The sequence below is a fragment of the Cydia pomonella genome, chromosome 20, assembly GCF_033807575.1.
Source record: "Cydia pomonella isolate Wapato2018A chromosome 20, ilCydPomo1, whole genome shotgun sequence".
Classification (NCBI taxonomy): Eukaryota; Metazoa; Arthropoda; class Insecta; order Lepidoptera; family Tortricidae; genus Cydia; species Cydia pomonella.
The window spans coordinates 1,537,219-1,554,237 of record NC_084722.1 but is presented as its reverse complement, the minus strand read 5'-3'; the positions used below and the strand labels follow the sequence as shown (position 1 = coordinate 1,554,237).

At 41.3% G+C, this 17,019-nt stretch overlaps 1 protein-coding gene across 1 annotated transcript in view; it reads right to left on the bottom strand.

Moving 5' to 3' along the window:
* The window catches only part of LOC133529288 (uncharacterized), a gene marked incomplete at its 3' end in the record, with an annotated part of 56,201 nt that overhangs the window by 30,190 nt on the left and 8,992 nt on the right, over positions 1–17,019 (bottom strand). The window lies entirely within an intron of this gene.

The window sequence follows — 17,019 nt, the reverse complement described above, 5'->3', positions numbered from 1 at the left end:
AAGCGTGAAGAGTTCGATATGATCGTACAGTCTGGAGGGCGTACTTTGGAGTTCCAAATGGCCGAAGACCGTCTGGACGCCCTAGGTACAGCTGGAGAGACGAAGTGCAAAAAGACCTTAGCGAACTCGACGCCGTCGACTGGACAGAGACGGCTTTGGACAGAGAAGCGTGGCGGTCTGTGCTGTCGGAGGCCAAGATCCACTTCGGGTCACTGCACCACAGCAAGGAAGGGTATCCAACTGTCCGACTCCGATTTGATTCATTTTGATATATGTTATAGAGTAGTCTAAAATAACGGACACGTATTTTTTTTTAGCTGCCCAAACTCAACCTATTGGGAGAAATTGTCCTCCAAAGTACTAAAAAGTTACTAAATCTTCTAACTCCTATAGAAAGTGATGCTCAAGCAACTTGCTAGTTAATGGCTGGTTTGAGTATATGTTTGAAAGCAGCAAAAAATAATGAGCACGTTGTTTTGTTATATCGGCTAAAACTATTTTTTTCTAAAAAAATCGACATTCGAAGTTTTATATAGTATTTTATGCAACAGTTGTATAAGAAGGGTCAAAAAAGGCGAGTGGCGTGAGTTACAATGTGAGCCGGAGCCGAAGGCGTAGGCGAACATTGTAAAGGAATACGCCACGAGAATTTTTTGACCTACTTATACAACGTTGCATACAATATTTTTCCTACGAGTCAACAAAAATAAATCTTAATTTAGGTAAACAAATTACAGCAAAAGTATATAGCCAGGACGCGCGAGCATACCTTGTTCCGCGCCCGGCCCGCGCCGGGCCGCGGCCGGCCGGTCCGCGACACCTCCTCGTAACTCATGAGGCCCTGGTACTTGCTACTTGCTAAATTAATTTTTTTGACAGTTTTTTCTCAATTTTGGCCACCGTAGCCTACGGAGACTAACAAGCAACGCTAAGCGGTCTTCGTAGTCTATGGGTGTTGCTATATTACGGGTGTCACATGCGTGTTTCTGACTTATGAAGTAATTATTTTTACTATGCAACCAAATGAATATTTTGTACGTTGGCAGCAATGCACTTAGTTTAAAACTGTATTCGTTTTGGTTTTGTTAGGTTGGTAGCCATTAATCGCAGTAACATTATAGCTTATAAAAGCACAAGAGCTTTTATGAGGAATAGACAATATAGACTTTTCTTGAAATCTTTTATGTATGTTCTTATATTCGTGTTAATGAATGCATAAATGACAGATAACAGTAGAGGAGTAGGAAAATATCTTATCACTATAGTTACACATAAAGACGGGTGTTTTTTTAGGAAAACTTGAGTTTAAGCAGATATAACAAAACACGTGTACATTATTTTTTCCTGTTCTCAAACATATACTCAAACAAGCCATTAACTAGCAAGTTGCTTGAGCATCACTTTCTATAGGAGTTAGAAGATTTAGTAACTTTTTAGTACTTTGGAGGACAATTTCTCCCAATAGGTTGAGTTTGGGCAGCTAAAAAAAAATACGTGTCCGTTATTTTAGACTACTCTATAACATATATCAAAATGAATAAAATCGGAGTCGGACAGTTGGGTACCCTTCCTTGTAAGTAAGGCGTGAAGAGTTCATGTAACATACAAAAATCTCAAAATTCACGCCTTTTTCCACTGACAAATTGGTTTGTCAGGCAATACATTTTTCCAACTATTTTCTTAATTTGTTTGCATATAAATCTGCACGGAAATTAAAATCTAAAGAAGTTTGGGCAATTTGAATGATAAATAAATAAAACATGAGGATAAAATAGAGTTATTATGTAAGCGTTACGATAACTATCAGTGTGCTCAAATATCCTCCTGAATCCCAGAAGCAATGGCTTAGTTTCTGACCCTTCTTTAATTAAAAAAAGTACTAAATAAAATGTCCAATAAACATAGACACACGAGGATATAGCCAGTGTTGGCGAGACAATGTGTGGATATGTCATTGTTATTATATGTACAATTTTGAGTGTGGTATGTAAAGATAAAGATAGTTTCGACGACCAGTTTGGCCTAGTGGGTAGTGACCCTGCCTATGAAGCTGATGGTCCCGGGTTCAAATCCTGGTAAGGGCATGTATTCGTGTGATGACATGGATATTTGTTCCTGAGTCATGGGTGTTTTCTATGTATGTATTTATAAATATTTATATATTATATATATCGTTGTCTAAGTACCCTTAACACAAGCCTTATTGAGCTTACTGTGGGACTTAGTCAATTTGTGTAATAATGTCCTATAATATTTATTAGTTTATTATTCAAGTAGGCATATTACAATGCGCTTATAAACGTCAAGTAAAGCTACGCCGGCTCTAACCATACATCTCTGACCCGAGAAGATTTAAATCCCCCCTCAGTTGGAGGAGTGTATCCCCAACATGGACCGGCAAGAATCTCGGCTCGGCTCGTGTTGATCTTTAAACGCAATAATGCTTTGATCAATTAAGGTATTATCGTTGAGAGTTGGGACCACGAATTTAAACCAAGCTATTGTAAAATCATATCAAAATTCCACTGTGACGTTATACGTGGAATTCCTTATGATAATAGAACTGCTAAAGCAATTTGAATCCTAAATGAATGTACATAGAATTGACCTTATTGCAATTGCACGCAGTCAGGTGACGTGGCTACAGAGGAAACGTAAGCGTCTAGGAATTAACTGAACATTTTCCTTCTACGTGTGCATTTCAGACGGTATGTTGCGCGTGGATAACGTAGCCTAAACTTCTGATGCAAGAAATCGGGACTTTTAGTACAAAACTTTCATACAAAATGATCTGTTTTCGTTACTAGTGAGTAACAAAACTAAAACCCAATATCCCAATTGTATTTTTTTATAAGTCTTCGTCTAAAAGTAATCTTATCGCCGATAATTAATCAAAGTATTTTTTTTCTTATCTTAATCGCAATAAGCTATTGACTACCCGCAATCGGTACTTACTGTTTTGTTTTTATTAGTGTTTAATATTGCTAGTAAAATAATTAATCTTAATATTAGTCAATTATGTTTATATGCATGCAAATAATCAAACAATTTGAATCTTGAAATTTTAGGATTGAAAAAAAAAAATCCTACTTAACATTTACTATAATATGGTGCTATTCAATACTCATCAATAAAGTAAATCATAATAAAATGTCACTAGTTTTATACAGGGGTCTAAACGGTTTTTAGATTTTTTAAATTAATTGACCGAGCGTTAGCGAAGGTTTCCGTTTCAGGTCGGGCAAAATGCTTTCGCATGTCCGGATGCTGTCCTCTACAGGTCGCAATTCTCAACCGATTATCATGACATTTTGTGAGCAGGTTCAGTAGTTACACAGATATTTTATCTCGTTTCGTTTTTTGGATAATGTTGAAATGGTAAAAATTTGACAACCGGTCTGGCCTAGTGGGTAGTGACCCTGCCTATGAAGCCGATGGTCCCGGGTTCAAATCCTGGTAAGGGCATTTATTCGTGTGATGAGCATGGATATTTGTTCCTGAGTCATGGGTGTTTTCTATGTATTTAAGTATTTATAAATATTTATATATTATATATATCGTTGTCTAAATACCTTCAACACAAGCCTTGTTGAGCTTACTGTGGGAGTTAGTCAATTTGTGTAATAATGTCCTATAATATTTATTTATTATTTATTTATTTACTTAAGTGCCAGTAGGGTATATGACATGATATGTGATATGATAATGACCCAACAAAGTAAGCATTTTTTATTTTTTATTTTTTCAAGCTTATGAAGCTCTTCGCGAGGTCTACTTCCTAAAACTAAAACATAAAATCACACGTTATCGATACAAATATTAGATTACCGGACTTAGAAGCTGTGCATGAGTTCTTTTTGGAAAAAAAATTGCGTACAAATAAAAAATATTCGTATTCATAAGATACAAAATTATGGAATTAGTCTACGCAAATAGTATCGCAAAAAGTCGAATTGTTAGATAATAACGATACTCACAGTTATATAACTATTTGCATTATTTTGCACAACCACCACAACACACCATAATCACGGTAAATTAGAAAACACTATCACAAATTCATAAACTTTATACGTATGAATTCATTAACAAGATAAAATAAGTAGGTAAGTACTAAAACTTTTACTTCAGTAGTATATGAACAAGGTTGTACCAAGGGTCCTTTTCGAAATTAAAGCCGTTTGAACTTTAAACAACTATAATTATCTCCCAAACAAGTCTCACAAACAAGATATAAAAATACACACTTGATGTTCTAAGGCAAACAGTCGTTAGCTAGTTTGAGCAGGTGACAGCGCCATCTCTCGGTGCATTTGGAAACTAACCACCACGATATGTGTGATTAAAGTTATGAATTGGACATACCGCCCACCAAGGACCGAATGTCCTTTCTGACTGTCTACCATTGCAACATTAGCTATTCTATGCTTATATTACTTATGCTACATATTCACTGTTAGATACAACTAGCAGCTATTACATCTATGACAAAGGTTTATCTCTCTAATAGTCTTACTATTGCATTGCACACTTATTCACTTACTGGTAATACACAAATTTTAGAAGTGGGGCGTTTTATCACGGAGTTCTTACATTTCAAAGATACCACTCTCGTTAATCCATCTGAGCCAGGATATTTAGTGAGGATTTTACCAAAAAGCCACTTACTAGGAGGTAAATCGTCTTCCTTCACCAAAACTATGTTCCCGATTTCCGGTTCAGGGGTCTTGAAGGCCCACTTGTAACGATGCATGAGATGGGTAAGATATTCATTCGACCATCGTCTCCAGAAATTCTGTAACATTTCTTGAGTGATCTGCCATCTTTTTAAAGTACTTAGATTACAGTTCTCATAATTTGCCTCAGGGATCGTCACAAGTGGTTCTCCTACCAAGAAGTGACCTGGGGTTAAAGGAACGGCCTCTGTTGGATCATTGCTCAACATGGACAAGGGACGCGAGTTCAGACATGCCTCTATTTGGCTGAGAAGAGTGCTCATCTCTTCATATGTCAGAGTAGCTTCGCCAATTACGCTTTTGACGTGATATTTGACCGATTTTATGCCTGCTTCCCATAGCCCGCCAAAATTAGGTGCGCGGGGAGGGATAAAATGCCAATTAGTGCCACGAACAGCTAGGCTGTCTGCCACTTCTTTGGTCATTGTCGACTTCCCCGCATCGAACAACTCTTTGAGCTCCTTTGAAGCGCCTATAAAATTAGTTCCGTTGTCACTATACAGGTTGGCACAGTGACCGCGTCTAGCAACGAAGCGTTTAAACGCTTCTAAAAAACCTCTGGAGGTAAGATCGCTCACCACTTCAATATGCACGGCTTTTGTAACCATGCATACGAATAAACTTATATAACCCTTGAAAGCCTTATGACCTCTGCCTTTAGAGGTTCTCAGCATTATGGGCCCCGCATAATCTACACCACTATTTAAAAATGCTCTCGCGGGTGTAACTCTAACGGCCGGTAGAGTGCCCATAAGTTGATTCTGCAGTTTAGCCTTGTGCCGCACACAAACCACACATTTGCGCACACGATGTTTCACCAGATTATTGACTCCGATAATCCAGTATGCTGATCGGATAAAGTTTAGCATCAATTTTGCATCACCGTGTAACGTTTTCCTGTGAGCGTCGTCAACTATCAAATCAGAAAGGTGTGATCTGTGTGGCAAGATTATGGGTTCCTTAAATCCTTGAGGTTCTTGTGAGTTAGTGATTCGCCCATTCACTCTAAGTAATCCCTGCTTATCGATGAAAGGGTTTAAGCTGAGTAGTTTGGACGATTTGGATGTGACCTGTCCGTATGAATGTATTTCTTTTATTTCAGCTTCAAATTCAGCAACCTGACTTATTTTAATGCAAGTCACTAACGCTTCATCGAGTTCCCATTTATTTAAATGCTTAAGCTCTTGACCTTTATTAATTATTTCTTTTTTCGTGACGAACCTCCTGCAAAATGCTATCACTCTAATCAGCCTTTGCAGCGAAGAATATTTGTCCAATATCGGCACTGCTATCTCACTCGTAGCAATGTGAACTCTTAAAGATTGCTCTTGATTGGTCTCGTTGTTCTTTAACCTGTTGTATGCTATGTCCTTATTCCATAGAAACTTCGGACCGAACTTCCACAGCCCTAATTCTGCAAGCTCCGATGGCTGAAGTCCTCGCGAAGCACAATCAGCTGGATTGTCCTTCGTGGAGACATGAAACCATTGCGAGGATTCCAATTTGGAATGGATTTCAGAAATTCGGTTCGCCACGAACGTTTTCCAGTTACTTGGATGTTTATTTAGCCATGCTAGTACTACTGAGGAATCAGTCCAAGCTCTTATATCGGTCCTGGGAATATTCAAAACCCCAGCTACCTCAACCAACAGCTTAGTCAGCAGGGCAGCACCACAGAGCTCCAAACGTGGAATGCTGACTTGCCGAACGGGTGACACTCTGGTTTTAGCGCTAACTAGGACGACATGGACGTCTGAATTTGCGTTTATAACGCGCAAATAAACAACCGCAGAATAGGCGACATTGGATGCGTCCGAGAAGCCATGCAATTCGGTGACGACGTCATCTGCCTTTGTGAACATCCACCGCGGAATACTGAAGTTAGTAAGTTGAGCCAGTTCATTGCGGTAAGTATACCAATCTTCTAAGATGCTTGATGGTGGTTCCTCATCCCATTCTGTCCCTGCTATCCACAATCGCTGAATGAATATCTTAGCTTTTATTACGCACGGAGCTATCCACCCCAGGGGGTCGAATAACCGCGAAACGTCGGATATAATTTTTCTTTTTGTTACAGGTGCAGACAACGGAGGCAGCTTCACCGAGTATTGAAATTCATCGCGACTTCTATTCCAGGTGAGTCCTAATATCTTTACTATGTTGTCCTGTTTAAATTCTAAAGCTTTGTCCTGCTTGTTATTTTCTCCATTTCCTGAGTCATCTATTATCTGTAGTAATTCATCTTTGTTACTTGACCACTTTTGTAGTATGAATCCACCTTTCTTTAATAGTTCCTTCATCTCCTGATATAATCTTGTACCCTCCTCTATGGTCTCGCACCCGGTCATCAGATCATCCATATAAAATTCCCTTGCGACTTTCTCTGATGCCATTGGGTACTCTTCTTTATGATCTGTGGCGACTTGATTTAAACTTCTGACTGCTAAATAAGGCGCTGAAGCTGTGCCGAACGTGACAGTAAGTAACTTGTAGTCCCGTATATCATTTTCCGGCGAACTTCTCCACACTATGCGTTGAAAATCGCAATCTTCTTCTGCTACTCTCACCATTCGGTACATCTTAACGATGTCAGCAATTAAACATACTGGATGTTTCCTCCAACTCATGATCAAATGTCGCAGGTCTGGCTGCAGTGTAGGTCCAACCATCAAGTTGTCATTCAATGACACGCCGTCTTCATTTTTGCAGGACGCATCGAAGACCACCCTGACCTTTGTGGTGATCTTATCCTCTCTGACGACTGCATGATGTGGCAGGTAAGCTGATCTTTCTTTACTAATCTCTTGATTTGGTACAGGCACCATATGACCTAACTGTAAGTATTCATTTATCACTTCCGTATATCTCTCCTTTAGTACCTTATCTTTTGTGAACTTTCTTTCTAATGCTTTTAACCTTTTTATTGCTATCTCACGAGAGTTCCCATTGTTCCAGGTCGACTCCTCATCGCGAAATGGCAACTTCACGACGTACCTTCCAGTTTCATCTCTACGCGTCGTGGCTGAGAACAAGTCTTCACACCTCTGTTCTTCTTTTGTTAAAATCTGTGAACTTAATAAAGGCTCATTTTCCAATTCCCAAAATCTTTTTATTATTTCATTGTCCTCCACCTGTGTATGGAAAACGGATATTTGATTATCTACTCCCGCGGCGCGCACTGTTCCAGACACTATCCAGCCAAAGGCAGTACACTGAGCTACCGGGGACCCGGCTGGTCCTTTCAATAAACCTTCCCGCAAAATCTGGCTATAAACTTCTGCACTCAGTAAAAGGTCTATTTTATTGGGCGTATCAAAGTTTTTATCCGCCAAACACAAGTCTTTTAATTGTACCCAATCCGGAACCGCCACTTGCCTCTCGGGAAGTAAAGAGGTAATTTTGTCAAAACAAAACACTTTACCTGTATTTTAAAGTTCGGATCCGTTAATGACTGGAGTTTTAAAGTTACGGTTGCTTTTGACCTAACTGACCTTGGATCATCTCCTAATCCCGAGATTGTAGGGTTGGCAGATGTTTTCTGCAATCCCAACCCTTGAACTGTGGCCTCTGTTACAAAAGAGGCCTGTGAACACTGATCTAACAAAGCTCTGAATGGCCGATACTGACCTGTTTTGGACTCAACGTTCACGATTGCCGTGGGTAACAAAACTCGGTTTTTTACCTGACCTTTCGCAAAACAAGTCACTACCGGTGTAGTCTCCTCTGAAGCCTGAATGGAGCCTCCATCTGAGGGCCCGTTAGTTGCCCTTCCAACTGATTGATCTGAACTACCTGAATTACCCGTTGGAACACCCTTTGGATGAAGTAAGGAATGGTGTTTTTTTCTGACATACTCTGCAACTGGTGGCTTTTTGGCAAAATCTAACACCGTGATTACTACCTAAGCAGTTATAACAAATTCTATTATTGGTTACGAACTCGTGCCTCTTCTCATATTCCTGGTTAGCAAATTTCTTACAAAAGCATAATTTATGGTCCTCACCACAAAATTCACAACTTAATTTTACTATGGTGGTCGCATGCAAGACCTTTGTGTGACCTTTATTATTGGTAGCCTTTGAACTGACTGGTGTTGCCTTGTATACGTTTTTCGGTTCAATGAATTCCAAAGCTCGATATCTATTAGTTAAAAACGTTTGAAATTCTTTAAACGTCGGCAACGCATCCGCCGACACATTAGTTGCAACATTCAGCTCCCACTGTTTTCTGGATTCGGCATCCAATTTAAGTGAAAGTAAATGAATCACAATTAGGTCCCAAGACGATACATCTATACCCAAATTTTGTAATGCGTTCAAACAATCGGAAGACGTGTCCATCAACTCTTTTAAGCAACCTGCTGACTCAGTCGTAATATTCCGTTGACTAAGCAGACGTTTCAAAATGCAATTCGAAATATATTTTTTATTGCTATAGCGTTCCTCCAATTGTTTCCAACATTGCGCGTAATTTGCGTCCGACACAGGTGTGTGCCGAATCAATTGCTCAGCTTCCCCGGCCAAATAACCCTTAAGATATTGCAGCCTTTGTACATTATCTAACTCCGTGTTATTGTGTATCAATGACACAAACAAATCCCGAAAAGTGGGCCACTCTGTATATTTCCCTGAAAATGTGGGAATGCTAATCTTAGGTAATTTGACCAAAGAAGACCTTTTATTTACATTTTCATTTGCACTCACATTTATCTTACTTACATTAGACTGGAACTTAGTTAAAATGCATTTCAAATCACACTTGTATGTCATATACTGATCTTCTGTTGATTCATACATATCGTCGGTTGTATACTTCAAAGTACTTAGTAACGAAGCATCAGCTGTATGCAGTAGCTCTTTATGACCCTGCCTAAAATCATTCCACAGCTGTTCCAATGCCTCGAGCTTACTTTCAACATAATATTCAGTTATACGCTCCTTAGGGGACTTTTTAAAATTACTTCTCGCCTTAGTTATACGAGTTGACAAATCAATTTGAAAATTTACCAACGATTCCATGTTGAAACAAACTAAATAAATCTATAAAATCTCCAAAGTTTCTAAATTATAATTACAAGAACTATTTCATGCACAAACTAAATTAATTTAACACAAGTGTAAACTTGACACTTAGAAAATTCTCGAAGTAAAATTTGTAAAAAATTACAAGTGTTTAAAATATTGGCCTAAATCCGACATGGATTCCCCGTACCTTCGTTTTTTTTTACTAAATATTCTAAGTCCTAAAACTAATGAAGCTAAATATTACAAGTTAATTTTTATTCTAAATCTGCACCAAGTCCAGCACTCCTTAGTTATAAGGTTGAAAATGTCTAACTTTCTTGATGAACTTCCACTGATCTTTAAAGTTTTGAACCTCTTTGAAATAAGGTTGAATTTCGCGTACCCAATAATATAAATGTACTCACGGTTTGCACTTTTCACTTAAATCAACTTTCCACCTTGATCTGTTGTGACGCGCTGCTTACGCCCTCTCCGCTGTCCTCCTCTCCTGGCAACACACCTCCTAGTGTATTCAGCTTGGCTCTCGCTAGATGGCGCCACCGTCGCTGTTGCTCTGCCAGCCAAATCGATCCCTCCGAACAGCAATCCACTGCTACTATGGGGTCGATGCGAAGAGTAGCTCTGCTCACACGCACTGCACTACAAACACCGTATCCGACTCGATGGACCATGAACAAGGTTGTACCAAGGGTCCTTTTCGAAATTAAAGCCGTTTGAACTTTAAACAACTATAATTATCTCCCAAACAAGTCTCACAAACAAGATATAAAAATACACACTTGATGTTCTAAGGCAAACAGTCGTTAGCTAGTTTGAGCAGGTGACAGCGCCATCTCTCGGTGCATTTGGAAACTAACCACCACGATATGTGTGATTAAAGTTATGAATTGGACAGTATACGTACGGTCCATCTGAAGTCCCTAATGACACTGACTAGAGGCATGAGGTGGAGTGTCAGATTTACCTTTTATATTTCATTTTGAATCTTATTCAAATGGTATAAGGAGCAAAATATAGTGTGTAACAGTGAGAGTCATTAATGAAATACTATAGTTAATAATATAGTTTAATTGATACTGGCCTGCCTCTGCTCATCACATAATTAGGATTTATTGTATAGTACAATTAATAAAAACCCTTCTTAAATGAGATGAGATCTCTCGCCAAGGACGAGCAAAGCGAAGCGCAAGGGTACTACCAACCTTTTCTCGAAGCGCTTCGTCGTCTTTGAACCCTCATAACTTGGGTTTGGATTATACCAGATAAACAAAATTCTCGGAATATAATGTCAATAGTGAACTTATTAAGCATAAAAAATTCAATTGCATAGCATCATATCTAAAAAAACCCCGATTTCGTCACTGACTTACTCACTCACTGATGATCACAACAAAACCCTTGAAATTTGGTATGTAAGATGTATTTAAACACTAACAAAAAAAAGTCTAAAACTTGAAATTTGTAGCCCCTAAGGGGGTGAAAAGGGGATGTAATTTTGTATAGGGAATCAAAAACCGCTGAACCGATTTGGTTTAAATTTGGTATGTAGATAGTTTTTGTTATGTGGAAGGCTATAGAATAGTTTTCAACCCCAAAATCACCCCGTAAGGTAGAAAAGGGGGAGGAACAGGGGTTAAAGTCTGTATGGAGAATCAGTAAAAAAGCAGATTGTATTAAAGATGATCCCAAGATACGTATTTCAGGATTTTTAATAGTAAATCACCCCCAACCCTTTAAATTAGGTGATGGATGATTGGCATAAGCAACTTACAAAAAGAAGTGAAATCCCATCAAAAACATTTTCATGTATCATGTTGCCAAGACGAAACCATAAAGCTCGCACTGTCAAAATGTTATCGGATCTCGAGAGAGCCAACTGCCAAGCTTCTTCGAGTTTGTGAAGTTAGGGCTTGTTGAGTTAGAAGAATGGTCAATTCTTATTAAAGTTCGGCCAACACTGCCTATTTTTAAATCTGTACCTAAACACATCACACCTGCGATTGTGTTGTAGCACGTATTGTATCACTTATCACTATGCCCGTCTCTTTCACACTTACATACTTGTTAGAACGTGACAGGCATGGTGACAAGTGATAAAAATGCGATCGTCGTACAGACGCTGTTTTGGAGAGAGATAGAGCTAACCCCGTTAAATGGTTCACGATTTGAAGAGCGATATGTTACTCGTATTTATGGATTTATAAACAAAGAAAATGGTTAATTAAAGTAATAAGGCAAACAAATATTAAAAAAAGGAAATTTGAAACACGTAACAAAAAGGTAACTATCCTGTTAGATATTACTAATTTAGGAATTATGTAATAGCGAATCGCTAATATTTTTGTGGCTTTTAGTAGGCCAGCTAAGATAACATCGGCCAGGAAATTAGTGTTTGGAGTAGGAATATTTTTCAAGTGACTCATATTTCCTTAATGTAGACGTTGAAACACTAAATAAACTTAGCAAAGAGTTATAAATTGTAGAAAAGGTGTTCTCGAGCCTGTTTTTTCAAAACTTTTTGTAATTTCGGCCCTTGAATTTCAAGAACCCTAATTAACCCATAGATATGTACGTGTTGCACAACTCGTCACACATATAATAAATATTATAGGACATTATTACACAAATTGACTAAGTCCCACAGTAAGCTCAATAAGGCTTGTGTTGAGGGTACTTAGACAACGATATATATAATATATAAATATTTATAAATACTTAAATACATAGAAAACACCCATGACTCAGGAACAAATATCCATGCTCATCACACAAATACATGCCCTTACCAGGATTTGAACCCGGGACCATCAGCTTCGTAGGCAGGGTCACTACCCACTAGGCCAAACCGGTCGGTCGTCAAATATGTGTTTTATTAATTAGTATGGTTTTAACCAAAAGGGCGAGGGGGGGGGGGAGGTAAACAATCTGTTTACACTTCTTTTTAGGGTTCCGTACCCAAAGGGTAAAACGGGACCCTATTACTAAGACTCCGCTGTCTTTCCGTCCGTTCGTCTGTCTGTCTGTCCCCTCCCATAGAACAAACGTATTTTTTTTTGCCATTTTTTATAGGTTATCGAATTTGAACTGTCGTGAGACATACTAACATTAAACTAATTCTACGGTTACAGTCCGAAACATGTCGTGCGAGTGGCTTAGCCGCCGTAGAATTAGTTTAATGTTTTTATAGATAATTGTACGGAACCCTTAGTGCGCGAGTCCGACTCGCACATGGCCGGTTTTTTGGTATCTTTACAAGCTACATACATGCTACTTTTTACGCTTATTTGAGGTTGGGACTGTATTTTGAGTTAAGAACCCGGATTAAGTACATAATAGTGTTATCTCTGCGGTGAACGGAACATGACACAATTCAGTGGCGTGACTGTGATTCATACGAAAACTTAAAGACCTGTTAATTAAAAAGTGCTATTACTCTATTGATGATTTTTTGAATGATACAACCTTATCCAATTAAAAAATAATGTAAATATTAATAAAATGTAAATCATATTATCTTATATACCCAATTGACAAATAATTAATAAATTAAGATTTTTACAAATTGAAAGATTTAAATGGAATTTTTAATTATTATCTATAAAAATATTTTATTGCTGATGTTTAATTTCACCAATTACTTTGTTAGTTAAAATGAAAAATATTTTTAATAATTTTTAAAATGTCTTATATTTTTCCACTAAAAAGACGTGTCATATTGCATATATAATATATAAAAATAGTTTAAATGTTAAATATATAAATATCATGTTTTAGTAATTAGTTTTAGTTATAAGTATATTGCCATATACCCTAACAGGGTTCATGTGAACACTAGCTGTAAAATGCTCTTTGTAAGACCTTATGTAACACATGATTATAAATGCAATAAATGAATTATGAATTATGAATTATGTCAATGCACCATTTATAAATAAGTACAATAGCCTCCTTCGGTCGGCGTTCCTACTTATAGTACTGATTAAGTTCGAAGTAATTTAAATCATTTTCACAGAAGAGTTGCGTTTGTTTGGTTTTATTATTAAACAATGCTATAACATATGGCTGCATTGCCAGTTAAGTTTTCAACTTTGTGGCACTATTATACGCGTCTTTTTCATTCATTTGTCTCGCTAGTTTGAAAAGTGGTGTTATTTAGCTTTTAGATAGGCGTTGTGTGTTGTGTCTTATGTGACCCTGCCTACGACGCCGATGGTCCCGGGTTCAAATCCTGGTAAGGGCATTTATTCGTGTGATGAGCATGGATATTTGTTCCTGAGTCATGGGTGTTTTCTATGTATTTAAGTATTTATAAATATTTATATATTATATATATCGTTGTCTAAGCCTTATTGAGCTTACTGTGGGACTTAGTCAATTTGTGTAATAATGTCCATTAATATTTATTTATTTTATTTATTTATGTGTGAATTCTAAAAAAGTAACGCCTCAATAAAGTAAGACAAAAACGAGAACCTTGAAAAAAATGGCAGTTCGAATAATATCCTAATTAATATCCTCTGACGTTACAGTTTCCTTGTCCCGCGAAACACGCAACAACAGCTTTCGATCAAATGACATTATTTCATAATCACAATTTGAATAAATAAGGACTATAAGGAGCGAATGGAAGGCGATTGGGCGGTGAAAAGAGCGTTTGAGGGAAAACCGACAGCACGCCGCCGGCCGGTCGACCTAGGTATCGATGGGCGGATGCGGTGGACATGGATCTGCGCAAGCTCCAGATCGAAGACAGGAGAGAAACTACACAGGACCACGCTCAGTGGCGAGCAGTTGTGTTGGAAGCCAAGACACAAGGGTTTTGATGATCTTGAGTGAGTGAGTCAGTAACGAAATTGGGGTTTTTTGGATATGAATAAAATTTTAAGTATACTGTGCAATTACTTTTTTATGCTTAATAAGTCCACTATTGACACTATATTCCGAGAATATTGTTTTAACAATTAAAACATATTTTTGGCTATTGTAAAAGAGCCATTAGCGATAACATTAACCGGTGCGAATAATATTTCCTCGACCAAAACAGGTTTTGTCTTGTTTCGTGAGCCCTACTTTAGTCAGATGACGCACGTAAGGTTTTCCCGAGGGAGACAGTATGAGGTTCTTCAAAAAAGGAGGGTACATGTCTTGAAAGGGTCGGCAACGCGCATGTTACACCTGTGGAGCTGCAGACATGTATAAACTACGGTGACTGCATAGGTGCATACCATCAGGCGGGCCGTATGCTTGTTTGCCATCGACGTGGTATAAAAAAAAGTAAGTGGAAGGGGCAATGTTTCGTTTCCAGAAGGTTGTTATGTTAGTTTGTTAGTACCTATGGCAGGTGAGCTGGATGCAGGCGGTGAGCGCGGCGCGCAGCACGGCGCGCGCCATGCCCGACATGTGCCGGCAGCGCCCTCTACACAGTTAGTGTGTTAGTACCTATGGCAGGTGAGCTGGATGCAGGCGGTGAGCGCGGCGCGCAGCACGGCGCGCGCCATGCCCGACATGTGCCGGCAGCGCCCTCTACACAGTTAGTGTGTTAGTACCTATGGCAGGTGAGCTGGATGCAGGCGGTGAGCGCGGCGCGCAGCACGGCGCGCGCCATGCCCGACATGTGCCGGCAGCGCCCTCTACACAGTTAGTGTGTTAGTACCTATGGCAGGTGAGCTGGATGCAGGCGGTGAGCGCGGCGCGCAGCACGGCGCGCGCCATGCCCGACATGTGCCGGCAGCGCCCTCTACACAGTTAGTGTGTTAGTACCTATGGCAGGTGAGCTGGATGCAGGCGGTGAGCGCGGCGCGCAGCACGGCGCGCGCCATGCCCGACATGTGCCGGCAGCGCCCTCTACACAGTTAGTGTGTCAGTACCTATGGCAGGTGAGCTGGATGCAGGCGGTGAGCGCGGCGCGCAGCACGGCGCGCGCCATGCCCGACATGTGCCGGCAGCGCCCTCTACACAGTTAGTGTGTTAGTACCTATGGCAGGTGAGCTGGATGCAGGCGGTGAGCGCGGCGCGCAGCACGGCGCGCGCCATGCCCGACATGTGCCGGCAGCGCCCTCTACACAGTTAGTGTGTTAGTACCTATGGCAGGTGAGCTGGATGCAGGCGGTGAGCGCGGCGCGCAGCACGGCGCGCGCCATGCCCGACATGTGCCGGCAGCGCCCTCTACACAGTTAGTGTGTTAGTACCTATGGCAGGTGAGCTGGATGCAGGCGGTGAGCGCGGCGCGCAGCACGGCGCGCGCCATGCCCGACATGTGCCGGCAGCGCCCTCTACACAGTTAGTGTGTTAGTACCTATGGCAGGTGAGCTGGATGCAGGCGGTGAGCGCGGCGCGCAGCACGGCGCGCGCCATGCCCGACATGTGCCGGCAGCGCCCTCTACACAGTTAGTGTGTTAGTACCTATGGCAGGTGAGCTGGATGCAGGCGGTGAGCGCGGCGCGCAGCACGGCGCGCGCCATGCCCGACATGTGCCGGCAGCGCCCTCTACACAGTTAGTGTGTTAGTACCTATGGCAGGTGAGCTGGATGCAGGCGGTGAGCGCGGCGCGCAGCACGGCGCGCGCCATGCCCGACATGTGCCGGCAGCGCCCTCTACACAGTTAGTGTGTCAGTACCTATGGCAGGTGAGCTGGATGCAGGCGGTGAGCGCGGCGCGCAGCACGGCGCGCGCCATACCCGACATGTGCCGGCAGCGCCCTCTACACAGTTAGTGTGTTAGTACCTATGGCAGGTGAGCTGGATGCAGGCGGTGAGCGCGGCGCGCAGCACGGCGCGCGCCATGCCCGACATGTGCCGGCAGCGCCCTCTACACAGTTAGTGTGTTAGTACCTATGGCAGGTGAGCTGGATGCAGGCGGTGAGCGCGGCGCGCAGCACGGCGCGCGCCATGGCCGACATGTGCCGGCAGCGCCCTCTACACAGTTAGTGTGTTAGTACCTATGGCAGGTGAGCTGGATGCAGGCGGTGAGCGCGGCGCGCAGCACGGCGCGCGCCATGCCCGACATGTGCCGGCAGCGCCCTCTACACAGTTAGTGTGTTAGTACCTATGGCAGGTGAGCTGGATGCAGGCGGTGAGCGCGGCGCGCAGCACGGCGCGCGCCATGGCCGACATGTGCCGGCAGCGCCCTCTACACAGTTAGTGTGTTAGTACCTATGGCAGGTGAGCTGGATGCAGGCGGTGAGCGCGGCGCGCAGCACGGCGCGCGCCATGGCCGACATGTGCCGGCAGCGCCCTCTACACAGTTAGTGTGTTAGTACC